The sequence below is a fragment of the Pseudophryne corroboree genome, chromosome 8 (genome assembly GCF_028390025.1).
Source record: "Pseudophryne corroboree isolate aPseCor3 chromosome 8, aPseCor3.hap2, whole genome shotgun sequence".
Classification (NCBI taxonomy): Eukaryota; Metazoa; Chordata; class Amphibia; order Anura; family Myobatrachidae; genus Pseudophryne; species Pseudophryne corroboree.
In genome coordinates this window covers 276466836-276488023 of record NC_086451.1, presented here as the reverse complement: position 1 = coordinate 276488023, position 21188 = coordinate 276466836, and positions in this window count along the sequence as shown.

Genomic DNA, 21188 nt, shown 5'->3' with positions numbered 1-21188 from the left:
AATATAACTTGTCAATAATATAGGCCCATAAGAAACCAACAGGGATGAAACATTTTTGTCTCCCACAGTAATCAATACAATTTTCCTATGTAGATGTGCATACAATTATGCCTTGTTTAGTGGAAGTAATGTCACAACTCTGCTATATTCCGGAAAGGGCAGTTAGGGTATATTTTTTAAAACCCTTTACTAGAATTGTTGTTAGACAGCATGCACCCTGCTTTGCAATATATATTTTCACTAGCAATCCACACATCATTGCTCAGTGATTATTAATTTTATTCAGTGATGGAGTAATTATTAATTTTATTTAATGATAAAAAAAATTCTTTCCCATTTGTTTAGTTCACTCGTCTTCTAATTATTTAATACTTATTTATCTTAGCAATGAAATACCATTGAAAAATAAAAACAGATATCTTAACAATAGTGCAAGGATGTCAAAATTCTTAAAGATCGCATGGACACATCTGACACATAAGGGGCCCGCTCACACAGTGACCTTGTGACTGGGAGTGCTAAAGATGTAGACTTGAGTTTGTCTCACTTGCACACATTTCGTTCTTATTGGGTGTGTGTGGTGGTAGTGATGTGACAACAACCTACGAATGCATAGATGGATTAAGGGGGGGGGGGGGGCACCATGGAACATGCCACCCTGTCATCTAGGAAAATGTTGCATTTTATTCAAGTGTAGCAACACTGTGTGCAAAGGCGAGTTCCAATACTTGAGGGGTGGGGGGCATGCCTGAGTAAGCAGTACTGCAGTCAGGGACATGCAGGCAATGGGCAAATGGTATTAGGTCCCTCAGCACACTGCACCCCACAACACTGGCTGGCGCCATCTTGACCCCATCCCCCGTACCGGCGCACACCTTTCCATACTGTCTTTCTGCAATTGAATAATATAAAAAAATGTCTTAATGACAGAAGGTGCCCCATTATTTTGTGCCTCTGACCCCCTCACCCTGCCATTACCCATGTGTGGCTCTGACCCTCCCCCACATTACTTGCTTTGTGGCAAGACGACAGAGACGATTAGATGTGTTGATTATTTTGTTTGCTACTTGGCCAATTAACATGATAGCGAGATATCCTTTGGAGGATCTCAAGGAACATTTCAGTGAAACCTGATCAAAATCGGTTTTGTGAGATCTCGAGTTTATCACGAACATACATACAAATGAACAATTTAATATATAGACTAGCCTTGAGTACGTGTATAACTTCTGTTATCATACCTTCAACTTTTGGTAAGAGGAGATTGCGCAGTTGAAAAGGGGTCATGGCCTTGCTGCAAATACTGTGCATGTGAGCCATGCACAACTTATTTTGGTCACACTGGGGACATGCTCAGCACTCCGGGAGCTGTTGGCCATGCCCCCACAGTCCCTCTCTCCTCTGAATAAACGCTGTACATGCACACGGCATCTATTCACCGCAGTAGGTAAGAGGGAGGCTCCCAAACTCCCCAGCACAATCACCGCAGGACACTTTGGCCCACGGTAGCTGAGATCCGGGAGTGACTGCATCCTGATCAAACAAAGGTCATTATGATAGGACCTCAACATAAAAGACAAGAGTGCAGCATAACCAACCAACCAACTGGACTTACACTTGGGGATTCAGAATTACAAAACACTGATCATGTATGAAATCTTGGCGTTGTCACAGATGTAGGCTTGACATTAAACATCAGATATCAGCAATAATCTAATACTTTCATCTCAAGAACATAACCTGAGTCAAGCCTTTAATTCCCACTGAAGATTTGCCAAAAGTCATACATGCATTTGTATAATCTCAATTAGACTACTGCAAATGTAACACCCAGGGGTTAGTGGTTAGAGATCGGTATCACAGGTGTTTAGCGGCTCAGTGATGGACCCTTACTCTAAGATACTTGTTCCCTGTACCTTGTTCGATGTAAGTGGTTCAGTGAGGTAAAACAGATTGATATGTAAACAAGAAGGTCATTTAACTGCAATCTTCATGGAGAGTACCTTTTTATTTTACTGTAATAATGCTGGCAAAAAGAAGGTTACTGGTTATACAACAAGATCATTTTAAAGACATTCAAAAAGGATTAAATCAAGTTGTGGTATATCAAAGACAATATATTGGCATTCAATAAACAGTAAACTAGTCAACAGCTGACATTAAACAAGGTAAATCAATGTGGGCTCCGGTCTGGCTCAAGACAGTGGTTAATAATGATTCTGATTAATAATCAATTTAGTCACAGATATGCAAGCAGTAATTAATGCATTTTTTTTAAAGAGTATGATGTTCAAAAAAATTAAAAAAAGAGTGGTCTTGCACAACACTTTCCTATCAATATCCCTACATACAGTCCCGACCTTCACCGTCAAAAGTGTTGGAGCTCATAGATCCCAAAGTATCACAGTTTTGCAGTGGGGCCTGAGGATTTAAATGTACTTGTTGCACAATGGTATGGTTCCTCCTCTAAGGAATGTAGAACATGTGATTTAAGAGTGGACTCTCTGTAGACAGTGTCACTGTACTCCAAATATGCACAAAGTTCCTGTAAAAAATATGCCTTTAGGTTCCAATATAGCAAAGTGTCTTTCTAGTGCAGACCTGGCCAACCTGTGGCTCTCCAGCTGTTTATGAAACTACAAGTCCCAGCATGCCCTGTCACAGCTTTGCTATTAGGGAATGCTAAACCTGTCGCAGGGCATGCTGGGATATGTAGTTTCACAACAGCTGGAGAGTCACAGGTTGGCCAGGCCTGTTCTAGTGATTCCTCAAAGTAAAAAGTATCTCATTACTAACAGCGCTGTCTATGGACTGGGATTAATCTGTGGTAAATATCTGTATTTGGCCTCCAGGCTATCATCTCAATTTAGTAGGTGACAGGGCCGGTTCGAGCCCTCTCTGCACCCCGGTCAGGAAATGGGGGCATGGCTTAATACAGGGGGCGTGGTCAGTTACGCCCCCTGTACAGTAGTAGCGCTGCTGAAATGCTAAGCATTGCGCGATGACGTCATAGCGCACCGCACAGCAAAAGGTCCTCTCCACGAAGGGAACTAGACGCTATGTGTCTAGTTTCCCTTTGTGGAGAGGAACTTTGCTGTGCGGTGCGCGATGACGTCAAAGGTCCTCTCCACGAAGGGAAACTAGACGCATAGCGTCTAGTTCCCTTCACAGGGGGAGACAGCCGGGGGACACAGCGGGCAGCGGAGGGCACAGCAGTAGCGGATCTTGCCATGGTGCGGCGCCTTCCGGAAGGCGGCGCCTTCCGGAAGGCGGCGCCCCGGACAAAAGTCCTGCTTGCCCGTGGCAAGATCCGCTACTGGTAGGTGAGTAGTGTGTGCGCATCAGAAAGAATGGGTTTTAACACTCACCCTCTTGTGGTTTAAATGATTATCACCATCTCACTAATGCACTCAGACTTTCAGTGCCTTTCATGACCGTGCCCATCTCCGCACAACGGGGGTAATTCCAAGTTGATTGCAGCAGGAATTTTGTTAGCAGTTGGGCAAAACTATGTGCACTGCAGGGGAGGCAGATTTAACATGTGCAGAGAGAGTTAGATTTGGGTGTGGTGTGTTCAATCTGCAATCTAATTTGCAGTGTAAAAATAAAGCAGCCAGTATTTACCCTGCACAGAAACAAAATAACCCACCCAAATCTAACTCTTTCTGCACGTTATATCTGCCTCCCCTGCAGTGCACATGGTTTTGCCCAACCGCTAACAAAATTCCTGCTGCGATCAACTTGGAATTAACCCCAACATCTGCTGTCTCCTCAAAATGGCCACGTCATCCGCGTCTATACATAGGCCTGTTGGCGTCTGATCCCCAGCTGTGGCATCTCATGCCAGTTCTCCTGGCTCTCCAAGGTAAGCACCCCACTGCCTTAGCTCTGAAGTATGTCTCACAACCACCTTGTGTGACCACCTGACTCTCCAGTTAACTACTCCACTCCACATATCTGCTCTCTGCTATGGCTCCAGCTTAACAACACTGTGACCACTTCTTTCACAAGCTCTACTTGCTCTTCAGTCTCCATCAAATCAACTTGCCATCTCACTAGTAGAACATGTGACGGGCTTTGGTCCTCTTTGTTAACTCCCGCTGTGCCAGTAAAATGTCTTTAAGGTTAGAAAACACTGTTTTTTACAATTAAAGGAGCGCACACATTTTTTCTGATGTGCCACACAATTCCCTCTAGCTTGGTCTCCCAGCAAAATAATTGCACACTTAGAGCTGTTACAAAATGCAGCTGCTAGGCTGTTAACCAACTAACACCCATTCTCTACTCCGTTGACTGGATGCTTGTAAGATAGCAAATCTATTTCAAAATGGCTTACTAACTTTCAAAGCCCTACATGACCAGGGCCCATGGTACCTGAAGCAGATTCTGATCCATACTGCACTGCTCAATTACCGCAATCTATAGATGTGGGACTATTAGCAGTACCTAGAATCTCCCGAAATTCATCTGGGGGTTGAGCTTTTAGCTATGCGGCTCTGACTCTATGGAACGCGCTTCCCTGCACAGTTTGAGAGGCCTCCACTATAGAATACTTCAAAAACTGACTCAAGACTTTTCTGTTTACCCAAGCATTTCCTTAACCACTTAACGGACAAAAAAAATTTGCCAAAACTGCTCCGAAATTGTCGTGTTTTGTTATGAGTGAATTAGGTGAAGAACATGAATTTAACCCTATCTAAAATGATTTTAGTTAAAAAAAAAATATATATATATATATATTTATTTTTAACCTCCCCCTCAAACATCGAAACATTGATCGGGAACATTGCGACCATCAGAAACATTGCGGCTTTCATTTTGAAAGCCAGGATAGCCTCCATGTACACAGGGGGGGGTGCTTGGGGGGTTAATTTACACTTCCCAGTGGCTGCTATTGTCTGCAGCCGCTGGAGGGAGGGGGGGTCCTGCTGTGCTGACCGATCAAAGCACGACAATCAGTAGGGAAGGGTGCAGGGAGGTCCCTCTGACAGCAGCAGCAGAGGGAAGTTTCCGTTCCCTGCCGCTGTTAACACTGTTTATGTGACTGGTCGCATCCTGTGCGACCAGGTCAGATAAAGCACTTGCAGGTATGCGACCATGCCAGGAAAGTGGTCAAGGTTCCTATAATGTCTCCATGCTCCCTGCATTAAATGAAAAACTTTTCTGTGTTTCTGTACTTCATTGTGTTCATTCTGTTAAGCACGTTGAGCCCTATTGGAGAAAGAGTGCTATATAAAGAAAATTATTATTATTATTATTATTATTATTGCTGAGGACATCTGTGAGAGGGTTATTTAATGACTTTGTTTCCAGATATACTATAACAGATGCTGAAATACTTGAATCTTGTGGCCATTAAAGTAAATTCTAGGGAATAGGACACCGCAAACCCTTTATTTACAGCTGTTAAATATAAATTTAAAAAAAACACATATAATAACATAGTTATTGCTGGGAGTAATTCCCCATTCATTGGCAGCAAATCAGAAGCATTTTGTTTGCTACCCACTGTGTTTAGCTGGGTTGGGAACAGAATGTTGACATTCATAATGGTCGATATTCATCATGTATACATGGTCATGATGTCGACTTCAAACATGTCGACATTCATTCATGTCAGAAGTCTGATCCTTCGGTGTTCCAGTAAGTTTGTCTCCCTAACCCTACCTCCTCCCCACGCCCCCACCCCCACCCCGCCCCCACAGCCTAACCCTGACGTCAACATTCTGATATTGTCAACATTTCATATGACAACATTTGTTGTGCTCGCCCTCTTCCGGCATTCCACCGCTCGGGATGCCGATGTCGGTATATTGACATTCGGCATCCCGAGCGGCGGTATAATCTACTAATCCCATATATCTATATACACACACACACACATATATATATATATATATATATATATATATAATCTAGTTGTACAGGCATACACCAACATTTCCAATAAACACAATTTATTGTACCTTACAGATGCATCACATCAGCAAACTTAGCAGCAATCTTTAGCATCATATCAATGTTTTGATTCACAAAGAACCTTTTTCAAGATCAGAATATACACATCTCAAGGTCACCCATAATACAAACTTGACCCAGGGATTCTCTTTATAGCAGAATCCACTACTCAAGTCCTGCCCATCCCCAGACCAGACAGGAAGTGGGGTATAGATTGGGAATATAGGGGGTTATTCAGAGATGAATGCAGATTGCTGCATACGCAGCCAGATCTGCGTTCATCTCTGCACATGCCCCAGCACAGCTGTCCAGCATGCATGGGGCCGCCTCCCGATGCAACCGCAATCTAATTGTGAACGCATCGGATGTAAGGTTGACCCCTGGCAGCACAGCCAGGCGGTCAGCAGGTATTTTTTTCCAGAGTGGTTACACCCCCGTTTTCCCAGTGCCACCCCAGCAACACTGAAACTCCAACCCCACAATGGCCTTGCCTGTCAATCACATTGCGGTTGCATCCATTGGGGATGCGACCACAATGCGTATGGCCGTGCAGCCACTGCGCTATGGGATGCTGTTTTGGCTGGGTCTGAATGACCCCCTTAGACCAAAATATACTTATTAATGAAATTAGGAACACATAAATATAAAGCATCACATCACCAGGTTATGTTTTGCACCGGTTCACTCTCCTTGCTATATAAATCATATCAATTCCGTGATCCCGGAAGTACAGGTTTAACAAACTCTCAATGTCTTCATCATGTGTGCCCCACCATAGTGTAGCACATGGCCACATACGGAAGCAGACAATCGCAACTTACATGAGTTCCACACCAGTGGAACTAATGCCTGTTTTGTTTTGTTTTTAGTTATTTTATTTAACCAGAGGCTGGCTTAGAATGTAGTACTACCTGGTTCCTATATATAATAGAATGAGTAAATGAGCAAACACCTCCATACATAAATATAAACATTGCTATATATATATATATATATATATATATATATATACACATACACATTATCTAAATATATATATATATATATACACATACACATTATCTAAATATATATATATATATATATATAAACACAAATACATACATACACACACAAACCTAATCTATTTATCTCTCTCTCTCTCTATACTGTAGAAATACACAGTATTGCACACACACACACGTAATTTTATATATTGCAAATAGCTGTGTGATGAGGCTCTTCAGTGTGTTTTATTGTCCTCTATGTTGTTCTGGCAGTAGTTTGTTTTGGGATCCGGTCTGAAGATCGACAGTATCTAGGTCGACAATGTTTAGGTCGACCACTATAGGTCGACAGTCAATAGGTCGACATGGATGGAAGGTCGACAGGGTTTCTAGGTCGACAGGTCTAAAGGTCGACATGAGTTTTTAAAAAAAAAAAATCTTTTTTTGAATTTTTTCATACTTAACGATCCACGTGGACTACGATTGGAACGGTAAAGTGTGCCGAGCGAAGCGGTAGCGGAGCGAAGGCACCATGCCCGAAGCATGGCGAGCGAAGCGAGCCATGCGAGGGGACACGGTGCACTAATTTGGGATCCCGGTCACTCCACGAAGAAAACGACACCAAAAAAAAAAAACCTCATGTCAACCTTTAGACCTGTCGACCTAGCACATGTCGACCTAGAAACCCTGTCGACCTTCCATCCATGTCGACCTAGTGACTGTCGACCTATAGTGGTCGACCTAAACATTGTCAACCTAGATACTGTCGATTTGATGAACCACACCCGTTTGTTTTATATATTTAGGAAGGACACATTTTTCTTGACGTTAAATCTGTGATGCATCCTTCAGAACTTGCTTGTTTCGTAGCTATCTTCATTGAATGGTTTAATGAGCCTGATTTTGTCTTTTTTTTGTAAATTTAGTTTTGATGCTAAAGGCTACCTTAAAATCCTAAAAGCATTTATTAAGAACTTAAAGCATATACTGTACCTATGTGTCTAGCAATGAACAAAATAGCAATTAGCTGCATTATATTGCCATCTACTGGCTGTTTTGGAGTAGTTTATTTCAATAACAAAACACCTGAAACAATTTCACTATCAGAATTTTAGACTGATGAGGCCGGATGATATGCTGCTCAACTGGATTAAAAACATTCTGTGAATCAGTTTATTAGAATTTAAAACTATACGAGGACTGACATTTAAGAACTTAATTCAGTAAGGATTGGAAAGCTGCTGCAATTCTTTCCCATGCAAATGCAGAAGGAGGTGCACCCATTTGCGACATGATCGCATCTACGATGACCATCGGCAGGCTTAGTAAGCCTGAGCTACAGCAGTCTCTTCCTGAGTGGCATCTATTATTGTCTGTGTTTTGGTGTGCCGTCGTGAGAATGTTGGAGCTTGAATTAGAGCATCTTATGTAGTTTACATTACTTGTTAAACTTGCCAAGAGTGGAAGCAAAATCAGAGAGCTGTTAGTGCAAGTTTTCGGGGTCAATGCTATGAAGAAAATAGCAGTTTGCAAGTGGATGAAATGTTTTTCTTATATAAGAGAAAGTGTCAATGACGATGAGAGATCAGGATGGCCAGCAACGTGCAGAACTGAAGAAAACATTGCAAAAGTTTGTCAAATTGTGCGTGAAAATCGTCGACTGATTGTCAGAAGCGTTGCAGAGCAAATGAACATCAACCAAGTTTACTATTTTGAAGTACTGAAAAGGCTGGGTGACAGAAACGATCCAAACTTTTTGCCAACAACTCATGCATCTTGCATCATGACAATGTACATGGTCACACGGCACTGTCTGTGAGGGAGTTTTTAGCTAGTAAACAAATATCCCTATTCACCTGTTCTAGCCCCCAATTACTTTTTTCTCTTACTGAAGATAAAGGAAACACTGAAAGGAAGGCATTTTCATGACATTGATGACATCAGGAGGAATACAATTGCAGCTCTAAAGGTCATTTCACAAAACCAGTTTAAAAATTGTTTTGGAAGGTGGACTAGGCGCTGGCATCGGTGCATTGCTTCCCAAGGGAAGTACTTTGAAGATGACCACAGTGATATTCAGCAATGAGGTATGTGGCACTTTTACTGCAATAAGTTTGCAAACTTAATTGTCAGATCTCGTCTATACAGTACCTTTATTAATAAAAAAAACCAACAACTCATCTGTAAGTGCAACTAGTACAATGTGAGTGTATTTAGAGGTTCTGCTATAGATTTTCACCTTAAAACACATAGGCCGTCATACATGATTTGTCTAGTGCATAGGTTCTCAAACTCGGTCCTCCGGACCCCACACAGTGCATGTTTTGCAGGTCTCCTCACAGAATCGCAAGTGAAATAATAAGCTCCACCTGTGAACCTTTTACAATGTGTCAGTGAGTAATTAATACACCTGTGCACCTCCTGGGTTGCCTGCAAAACATACACTATGTGGGGTCCTGAGGACCGAGTTTGAGAACCTGTGGTATAGTGCACAGGTTCTCAAATTCGGTCCTCAGGACCCCACACGGTGCATGTTTTGCAGGTCTCCTCACAGAATCACAAGTGAAATAATTAGCTCCACCTGTGGACCTTTTAAAATGTGTCAGTGAGTAATTAATACACCTGTGCACTTGATGGGTTACCTGCAAAACATGCACTGTGTGGGGTCCTGAGGACCGAGTTTGAGAACCCCTGGTCTAGTGGATGCTTGACACCTTATGCAAAATAAAACTGATGAAGCTCGGTGACCGTTTGTTACATTTATGAAAGTTCTTTAGTTTTATCCTTGTTTCTCAGTTTAATTTACTTTGACACAGAGAATACAACCTTGTTACGCTGTTAAGATGCATACTACAGTATATTATGTATGAATTATGGTCTGGATTTTTAAAATTTACTACTACTATGTAGAGACCTTTAAACATAAACAGGCAAATGTAGTACTGTTCTCTGAAAGAAGCAAATATGCTACCTTCAAAAAAAAAAACAGTATTCTGTTTTGGCACTAATATACAAATAATACCACAATTGTAAATATATATAAAAATATCAACAAACTAGAGTCTAAGTGCGCTAATGGATAGTATTGTACATCATAAATAAACAGATTTAAAAGATTCAACTTTCAGTTTTTAATACATAAAAGCCACAATAGCATAAAACATCTGTGAGCATAAAAACATCTCTTTACAGAATGTATATACAATGTATACAAATAGTTTCTGTCAGATGGAAAATTCAAGTGAAACTTGAGATTCGTGGTAAATCTTCCTTAGTATAGAATACAGATGGAATACAGTACTCGAACACAACCCAACGCGTTTCGTCCCTAACTGGGACTTCCTCAGGGGTAATATCGAGTGCCAGATGTTTTTTACAGATAATCCCAAAATTGTGTAAAAAACTCACTGAATATAAAAGCAGGCAAAGGACCAAAATGACTGGGAAAGCAGTTCAATATTATGAAGCCCCCAGTCACACAGAGTCCAGATAACAAATGGACAAATAGGTGACCCGAAAACAATGTGGTTTAAAGTCTATCACTGACTCTATAAACCAGTCCCTGATAAGGGACTGGTCAACAGCCAAATAGTAGTGGGTAGTGGGTCAACAGCCAAATAGTGTAGTGGTCATCTCAAAGTCCAGAGTGATGATGATATATAAAAATATATATATAATAAATTATTAACATAATACATGAGAAAATAGTAGTTCTTAAAAGTAAGTATATGGAATCTCACCCAAATTCAGTAAAAAAAAAACAATTTCTAAGTACAAGGTAAGAACTGCACTATAAAAACTACAGCATAATGCTTTAATAAGAGATGGCAGAAATCAGGTCAATTAGGACACATATAAAATAATAAAAAAACATTATTGATCTAAAATATCAAACACTATATAGAGAACTGATAAAACAGGTAACACAATTAAAGTGTGCCTAAAACATCAATATAAAGGAAATTCCAGTTTGGAGCAAATCAAATACACATCAATATGGAAGTTTTTTTTGTAAAGGCTATAAAAAAATATCAGGCTCTGTAATAGGAGGTCCCAGATTACCAGTGGTAGCTAGGCTGTGAGTCAAAATGGTTCCTTAAACACCAATATAATGTCTCTAACTTTCTTCAGTGTATATGTAACACAGCAGCTACAATGTATCAAATCAAGTGAACACAGACGCAGTGGTCACATAGCCGCCTATGATGCGAGCGGGTCTTTCGTGGTAGCGCTTAGTGAACACTGACGCAGCGGCCTATGCTGCGACCGAGTCCCCTCTGGTAATGTCTGAGACAGAAGCGAGGAATCAGTTTATGGTGGGAGACTCGGCGGAAACTGGTCATGAACCGGGGGGGAGGGGTGACCAGGAGAGCGTCTGACTCCCCACTGCTGACATCAACCCTAGGGATCGCTTCCTCTGCTATTCCTGGAGCCTCTGCTCCCTAAGGCCAAGCGCTGGAGCACCCGTGGTGGCGGCGCATCACCTACTGTTTGGTAGTATCCTCCCAAAACAGTGCAGCTGTGTCTGTATTCCATCTACTAAGCGGAACCGATGCCTTACCTTCTCTCCATGCTCCGGCCACAGCCTGGTAACGTCTGATGGACCTGCTAGTATATCCGACACAGACGCCCGCCGAAACAGCACTGTACTCGTGGGTAAGCGTTGTCGTGACTGGCGGAGAGTTGTTGGAGCGACTCTTTCCAATATGCGTATAAGACGCTGTTTAGAAAGATCACTCAAAAACAGTAAGACTATAAAAATAAAATAAGAAAGCTTGGGGCTGCTAAGGAAACAGCAGCCCTCTGACCATAGTCCGGCTCCTGCCGCACCAAACAAAAAACTGATTTGCCTGAGCCAGTGGGCGGGATATATGGATGGGCCCGTTGCATCCTGGGAGGCCGGAAAGCTTTGATTGTTTGGTGCCAATCTGCTGTCGCTCCATCATATCCCATTGTTATCCTGTGGATAACCTGTGGACCCTGCCGGAGAAAGAATGCTGTTAGCTGTCAGTCGACTGCAAGCAAGGCAATATTCTTTTATGTATGGAACTGCAGCATCTCAGGCTCAAAATCCCATGTGCCTGCACACTGGATGCCACTGACCGCTGTAATCTACAATAAGAAGTTTCAAAGTAGCGCTGGAAAGATGTGACCCTCCAAAGTAATAGGCAGCAAAAAACAGGTGTTATCTGATGTCTTTCGACCCAATATTTGGGGTCTTATTTCAAAGAGTCATATGCTACTTTTGCTTGCTTAATGCACTTTGCCTATACAGTCAAGTCTGCAAGCCTCCCAAAATGTGCATTTTCTGGTGAAAATTTCACATGTATGATCAGACACAAATTCACTCCAATTCATCATGAGGCCCTCAGTGAGCAAGCTGAACAAAAAGAAATCATGGCAACGCTTCCTTAAGCCTGCACACCTGCCAAAGCATTCAACAACAGGATTTAGGATGAGATATAAGAAGAGGTGGAAAGTCCAAAATGCTCTGTAACCTGTACTATGGACACTTACATTTAACCTCAGTATGTATAAAAGTTGAAAACAGAGAAAGTGGGATTTTGGTACTTACCGATAAATCCTTTTTCCATTTCCATATGGGACACTGGAGTATATACACTGGAGTATAGACAGGTGATGAATGGAGTCTGGCACTTTAAATTTCTTTACAATTGTAGTTGGCTTCCCCCCCTCTATATCCCAGGAGACCTCAGTTAAGATTAACCAAGCCCGAGGAGAGACAGAAAGTAGAGACATTAGAAGTAGAAGAGTAAGGAGGAGGAGAAACCAATCATGCAAGCTGTCCAAGGACTGAAATGCGAGCAAAGCCACAGCAAACAAAATGTAGTAGAAAACCAACAAACAACTGCAACTCTCCTATTATAACACGGTTCGGAAGACTGCAATAAGGAACAGTGACGGGAGGGCATTGAGTGTCCCCTATGGAATAGGGGGGAAAGATTTATTGGTAAGTACCAAAATCCCACTTTCTCCTTCATCCACTAGGGGACACTGGAGAATATACACTGGGGACATCCCAAAGCCCCCCATCCCAGGAGGGAAGGTGCTGAAAACCTATAGAACTCAATGACCAAACCTGAACACTGATCGCAGATCAGGAGACAGTGGTCACAAATGAACCACACCATAATGGACAGGAAAAATGGCCAACACCCCAGAGGACAGGGTGATTCACCTTAAACCATCACTACTGAAAGAAGGAAACAGAAACACGGTGGCCAAACTGCAGGCCCTGAGCATAGCAAAGTAGTAACTGTGGACCAAGAAGCCACAGAGGAAGCGAGAAGACGAAACGCCAAACATAGTAGCGCGAGAGGGCACCCTGGAATAGGGAGACAGTAGAGGCAGCCCCAAGGGAAGGCCAACAGGAGACCACACCACCGATGACACTAGACAGAGCCACCAGAAAGAGTCCATGGAAGTGTTATCCAGCTTCATCTGGAGGTAGAATAGCACAGAAAGGATATGATATGCCATGGAACAGGAAGCAAGACAGACTCAAAGAGGTCTAACACCAAACAAGAAACGGCAAAAATGTACAGTCAGCTAACAAACAGAAGCATATGGTTGATAAAAAAGGAAAGCAGGAGCCAGTAATGACCAACAGCCATTAGCATGCGAACCACTAACCGACCAGTGAGGAAGGGAACAGGACAGAGCACAGCCCTGACACCCACCGTTTGTACTCCCAGACAACAGTAGAGATCCACCCAAGAGAAAGGAGTTCCAACCAACCTGATTGATGGAATATCAGCCCCCAAAAGAAAATTTATGGGCATGTAGTGATGTTTAAAAGTGTGTATATAGGTAGATAAATATGGCAATAAGAATATATATATATATATATATATATATATATATATATATATATATATATATATATATAGGGGCATAGTAGTTTCTTCTAATTTATTTAATTTGTTGTGAGGTATTTAATTATATTGAGGTAAATATAAGGGAGTCTGAAGATTAAACGTGCTTTGGTTACTTGTATCCAAAATACAAGTGTCTTATATATATATATTAATGATATGGAATAAGGACAATTATTTATCACCATACACAGAACTGTATTAGAGGACGCCTGTGTGGCTAAAATGGTGACTACTGTGTTGCTTCATCACTCAGTGAGGCACGAGGACTAGATCAACATAGCTCGAGCTGTAGGCGGGAAATTTTACCCCCTGAGGACTGAGCCTGCTCTCGTGGCCCCTGGGGCTCCTGTATAAAAAGGGGAGCTGAAGCGCTGCTAGGGACTTGTGTGTGCGCCTCTGAGGGAGATGCTTATGCCTCTCTCTGCCGGCCGCTAAGAGCTGTGCTGTGGATATTGGCGGCGCAGAGGAGATGGTGTAGCTCTCTCTAACGAGCGATAGCACACTGAAACCACAGAGAGCCGGGGAATCATTTACCGGTGCAGCCAGCGGTGACCTGCGAGGCGGCGAAGACCGAGAGCCGGGGCAAGCAGTGACCGGCACAGACATCAAAGACCTGCGGTGCCGTGGTGACCGAGAGCAGAGGGAGCCGCTGCCAGCGCGACCTGCAGTGAAGGCGAAGCGGGTGTCTCTAGAGCCGGGGGAGCAGTTACCGGAGCAGTGCCGAGGCGGAGATCAAAGCTTTCCTAGTGCCAGCCGAGAGCCGCTGAACACCCCAGAGTCAAGTAACGGCCCCGGTCACTGTCACCGCCTGTAGCCACATGATGTCAAAGAGCGGATCCACTGCCCACCAATGAGAGTATAGGTGGGCGGGGCTACCCTTTATACACGCTGGTGAGTGACAGGAGTCATTTACCGAAGACTACTGAGGTCGGTAACACTTTACTATCTGCACTTATTCACCTTGAACACTAAGTCAGGGCCCCAGCGCTAACAGCAGTAACTATATATATATATATATATATATATATATATATATATATTATCCATAGTGTCTACCACCTCCTTACAGCACGGGGCTATATTGACGCACTTTAAATATATATATATATATATATATATATATATATATATATAACTATTGACAGGGCTAAGGGAAGTTATAATTTCATCTAGGACTACAAATCCTTACCAGATGAACATTACAATGAAACATAGGCATTACTGCCGCTACAGTATACCACAGTACTATATAACTACGCTGGAGGAAATTCTTTTTGGAAACAGTACCGTTCTTAGGGGGTCATTCCGAGTTGTTCGCTCGTTATTTTTTTCTCGCAACGGCACGATTAGTCGCTAATGCGCATGCGCAATGTCCGCAGTGCGACTGCGCCAAGTAAATTTGCTATGCAGTTAGGTATTTTACTCACGGCATTACGAGGTTTTTTCTTCGTTGTGGTGATCGTAATGTGATTGACAGGAAGTGGGTGTTTCTGGGCGGAAACTGGCCGTTTTATGGGTGTGTGTGAAAAAACGCTACCGTTTCTGGGAAAAACGCGGGAGTGGCCGGAGAAACGGAGGAGTGTCTGGGCGAACGCTGGGTGTGTTTGTGACGTCAAACCAGGAACGACAAGCACTGAACTGATCGCACTGGCAGAGTAAGTCTCGAGCTACTCAGAAACTGCACAGAGAAGTATTTTCACAATATTGCGAATCTTTCGTTCGCAATTTTGATAAGCTAAGATTCACTCCCAGTAGGCGGCGGCTTAGCGTGTGCAAAGCTGCTAAAAGCAGCTTGCGAGCGAACAACTCGGAATGACCCCCTTAGTGTCTGTAATAAAAGTCTAACCAGGAGGAGTTAGTTATAGCCAATCTCAGGATCATTATATACAACAGCTGCAATCTGTCATTCTAGACTGAGGGGATACCATTTATCTCATCTATGAGCTCATAAAATCCTGGTATGTCTTAAAGGACATATTGTAACGAAATGAAAACAATGGATATACTTTGTAGCCTTTCTTCTGCAGCAGCCAGTTAGATACTATTACTACATTGTGGAGAGCTACACTGTGTCTATAGGAAACAGTTACTGAGGAGCATCAGCAGTCTTCTCATCATACTAAATGATTCTTAGCTATACCGGAGTTCCTACTCTATTTAAACACGAAAACTAACTATATCTGTACAGAAACCAACATTCTTTATATATGCATATATAAGCAGAAACTACTGTTAATGGGACTGTGTATCCAGGATAAAGAACTTACCTTAAGGGGGGTACACACGGAGAGATCCGTGCTTAAAATCTAAGCAATCTTGCTCACTTCACCGTTGTGTGAAGTGAGCGGCCCCCGTCGGCTTTCCCCCTCGCTCAGCACATCGCGCTGTGCTGAGCGGGGTGAGAGATGTGTGCTGAGCGGTCTGTGTTAAGATCGCTCAGCACACATCTCTCCCGTCAGTACCCCCCTTTAGAGTGGAATTTACTATCTATCGGGACTTTATTTATTTATTGAACTCTAACTATATAGATATACCTATATGTATGTATTCTTTAGGCTTATGAATTGCTATAATTTTATTGTTGATATCTGTTATCACCTAAACTGAATACACAAGGGTGACTTATGAAAAGTAAATATATATTTGTTTGTCTGATAGATAGATAGATAGATAGATAGATAGATAGATAGATAGATAGATATGAGTTAAGTAAGTAAAAACCGGCAATTGAAATACATGTTTAATGGTGTACAGTTAATCACTTACCTGCATTCGTCCATGGGTGTCGAGTTGCAGACCTCTGAGCCATTAAGGTAAACCTGAAATGTAAAAGAAATCTATATATATGTATATGCTTGTAAAGAGTTGATGTTAATAATATTACAGTTAGATACTGAAATTGCTATGGACAGGGTGTTCCCAAGTATACCCTAAACCCAATTCATCACTAGTGAATAGGACAAAATACTTGGGTGGAGGCACATTATTAGGTTTAACATATAATTTAATTAATATCCCTGAAAGAAGGGTTACAGGCAGTAGAAGGCACCAGAGGTACTGGCCCCTAAAATAAAAACCAAAGGAGAATGATAGGAAACCGCGAGCAGGGCCCACTGAGGTATAAGACGATGGAAAAGGCCACAACTTAGAGAATGAGCGAGCCTAGATGGAAACTATCATATTACTCCCACCTTGCCTTACCAGATCAGAGGAGGAAGCAGCCTCTCGGATAACACTGTGCAGCATGAACATGGCGTAAACAAGCTTTCTGGAAACAAAGATGTTCCAGCAATCACGGTTACCACAACAGACTTACTGCAAGAAGCTGCAGAAAATCAAATACCAAGCTAAGGTAAGCCAAACCAGAACGCTGAGGACCACTGCCATGGTTCCTGGGATACGATGGAATTCAGAACTACCAGATATCTAGAAGAGCCTTCTGCCTAAGAGAGTATTCAGTATAAGGAAAAAAGATTTCTCAATACCTGTTACACATATCTGTGTGCTTGCGCACACACAAAGGATCATATATTGTTTAGCTTGACCCTCCAAAAAAACTCAGAGTTCTATGGCAGCTGCTAATGCTAAAGAGCCACTGCGCCCTCTTCGGGTAAAATAACAGAGGAAAAACAGAAAACCCCTGCTTATTTATGTTGTCCATCATAGGTATGATATCCGTTGACCTTTTTTTTCTTGTAAACACCTCCTTAGCTGCCAGCTTGACAGAGAGGAAGGAGCGGGAATAGAGAAAGCCACACACAGAAAACAGTATCTTAGACTTCACAATCCAAGTTTCCTACTCCAGAGCAGATGATAGTTCGGGGTACTGATTGCGAATGCCAATGGTAAGGAAAACTGGCTGGTATGGAGAGGCTAGACACAACCACCAGCCCCCCTAGAGGAGTGTGCATGCTAATGTACAGACAACCATAGATTTTATATATATATATTTACATGTAGAATAGCACTCATGGTTCAGCTTCTTCAATAGTGCCGGGGTGCCTTCCTCAATATCACATATGGAGGAGATGTCTGTAGAAAAATATACCAGGCGGCACTCCTTCGGTCTTAAAGAAAGTGATTTTTTAATCCATACAAGTTGTCAACATATCAAAGCTCAAATCCTTTTTCAGCCTGTAGTGTGTTTTTCCACTTTAATTTTGAGTGTGACTCCAAATCCAGACCTCCATGGGTTAATAAATTTGATTTCCATTGATAATTTTTGTGTGATTTTGTTGTCAGCACATTCAACTATGTAAAGAACAAAGTATTTAATAAGAATATTTCATTCATTCAGATCTAGGGTGTGTTATTTTAGTGTTCCCTTTATTTTTTTGAGCAGTGTATATATATATATATATATATATATATATACACACACAACCTGTAGGTGCGGCACTCCTGGCGACTTAACAAGAAGACATTACTGCAGCATAATTGTGGACAACGTTTCAGTGCTTCACTCTAGCTTTTTCATCAGGTCACAGTGTACAATAATTCAGCTTACCTTAAATAACCACCACCACAGTGAACTACGGCGTCCGGAACGCAGAGCTCCCGCCCGAATCCGGCGTCGCACACCCAGTATACGTCATCAGTGAAAGACCCATCACCATAGTTACTGCTAGACACAATGCACTGTAAAACAAACAGCAGATTACACTAATCTTTACAGCTACGTTTCTATACAATAATTAGTCGCCCTCATTGATGAGTGTACAATCCAGTGCCCATAAGTAATATAGGGTTGGTATTAGAAAGATCACCATATATACACATATATCGAATAATGTTCTATGTATTTTATCCATTGTATATAGCACACAGTACACAAATAAGGTAGTAGAGGGTCCTAGGGGGGTATTACTAACACCAAAATCTAGATAAAACAACGACTAAAGTAAAGATAAATTAATAAAATGCAGGACAACATAGTTTTTCTCCTAATTGAGATGGCTAGCTTTGCGTGTCCCTGTAGGCATTCAAAGGACATCCCTATATTATAATATCCCCAAAGGTAGCTCATTTATACGTCCCCATTGCTTCACAGACAAGATGAGAACATCATATAGGGATATATAATTTAGCTCATATCTGGTTATTAAAATAGATTAAGTAGTCCCAGATCCAGAAAATTACTATCAGGCATAGATAATAAAAGGAGATTTATGGTAAGAACTTACCTTTGTTAAATCTCTTTCTGCGAGGTACACTGGGTTCCACAGGGAATAACATCAGAGTGTAGAGTAGCATCTTTATCCGAGGCACCAACAGGCTAAAAGCTTTGACTGTTCCCAAGATGCTCAGCGCCGCCTCCTATAACCCCGCCTCCGTGCACAGGAGCTCAGTTTTGTTAACCAGTCCAATGCAGTAGCAGGTAAAAGAGACAACAACCGTTAGTAGCCACATACACCACATTCTCACGACAGGAGAAGGTATCAGCGGCTAATGCCATACAAACCCAAAGAAGCTAAGTGCGTCAGGGTGGCCGCCCTGTGGAACCCTGTGTACCTCGCAGAAAGAGATTTAACAAAGGTAAGTTCTTACCATAAATCTCCTTTTCTGCAGCAGGGTACACTGGGGGGTTCCACAGGGAATAACATCAGGGATGTCCTAAAGCAGTTACTCATGGGAGGGGACGCACTGTAGCGGGCACAAGAACCCGGCATCCAAAGTAAGCATCCTGAGAGGCGGAGTATCGAAGGCACAGAACCTTATGAACGTGTTCACTGAGGACAACGTAGCCGCCTTGCACAATTGTTCAAGGGTCGCATCACAGCGGGCCGCCCAAGAAGGTCCAACAGACTGAGTAAAATGGGCTTTGTTGGTAGCAGGAGCTGGAAGGCCAGCCTGTACATAAGCATGTGCAATCACCATTCTAATCCATCTGGCCAAGGTCTGCTTGTTAGCAGGCCAGCCACGTTTGTGAAAACCAAACATACAAAGAGAGAATCAGACTTCCTAACGAAGGCTGTCCTCTTCACATAGATACGGAGAGACCGTACCACATCCAAAGACCTCTCTTTGGAAGACAATTCAGGAGTGACAAAGGCTGGAACCATAATCTCCTGGTAAAGGAGGAAAGAAGACACCACCTTAGGTAGATAACCAGGGCGTGGTCTAAGAACCGCCCGGTCATGGTGAAAAATCAGATAGGGGGACCTACAAGACAAGGCACCCAAATCTGATACCCATCTAGCAGAGACAATAGCCAGCAGAAACCAAACCTTAAGAAAAAAGCCACTTAAGGTCCGCAGATTCAAGAGGTTCAAACAGAGACTCTTGCAAGGCATCCAGAACCACCGACAAATCCCAAGGAGCCACAGGTGGGACATAGGAAGGTTGAATCCGCAAAACACCCTGAGTGAAAGTATGAACATCAGGCAGAGTCGCAATTTTTATCTGAAACCATACAGACAAGGCAGAAATATGAACCTTGAGGGAGGCCAGCCAAAGGCCCAAGTCCAGGCCCTGTTGTAGTAAGGCCAAAAATTAGGCCATACTAAACCTGTAAACGACATGATTGTTCGATGCGCACCAAGCAAAGTAAGAATTCCAGACCCTATGGTAAATCCGAGCAGAAGCCGGCTTACGGGCATTCAACATAGTTTGAATGACCTCTTTAGAAAATCTTTTGGCCCTCAGTACGGAAGCTTCAAGAGCCACACCGTCAAAGCCAGCCAGGCCAGATCCTGGTAGACACAAGGGCCCTGAATGAGGAGGTCTGGTCATTGTGGAAGCAGAAGACGACGCTCCAGCGGGAGACCCTGTAGGTCTGAGAACCAATGCCATCTGGGCCACGCCTGAGCTATCAGAAGTAGTATTCCTCCTTCTTGCTTGAACTTCCTTATTACTCTGGGCAGGAGTGACACCGGAGGGAAGACGTACGGCAGCCGAACGTTCCATGGAATTGCCAGTGCGTCCACAAACTCCACTTGAGTATCCCTTGTTCTTGCTCCGAAGACCGGAACCTTGTGATTGTGTCGAGACGCCATCAGGTCTACATCTGGTAGACCCCACTTGTCCACTAGGAGTTGAAATACTTCGAGATGAAGGCTCCACTCTTCGGCGTGTACGTTCTGACTACTGAGGAAGTCCGCTTCCCAGTTGAGGAACCCCAGAATGAACACTGCCGAGATGGCTGGCAGATGATGTTCCACCCATTGAAGAATCTTTGACACTTCCACCATTGCCATGCGGCTTTGAGTACCGCCTTTATGATTTATGTACACTACCGTGGTGGGGTTGTCCGACTGTACATGGACAGGCCTGTTCTGTACCAGATGCTGGGCCAGTTTCAGAGCATGGAACACTGCCCGCAATTCCAGAATGTTTATCGGGAGGA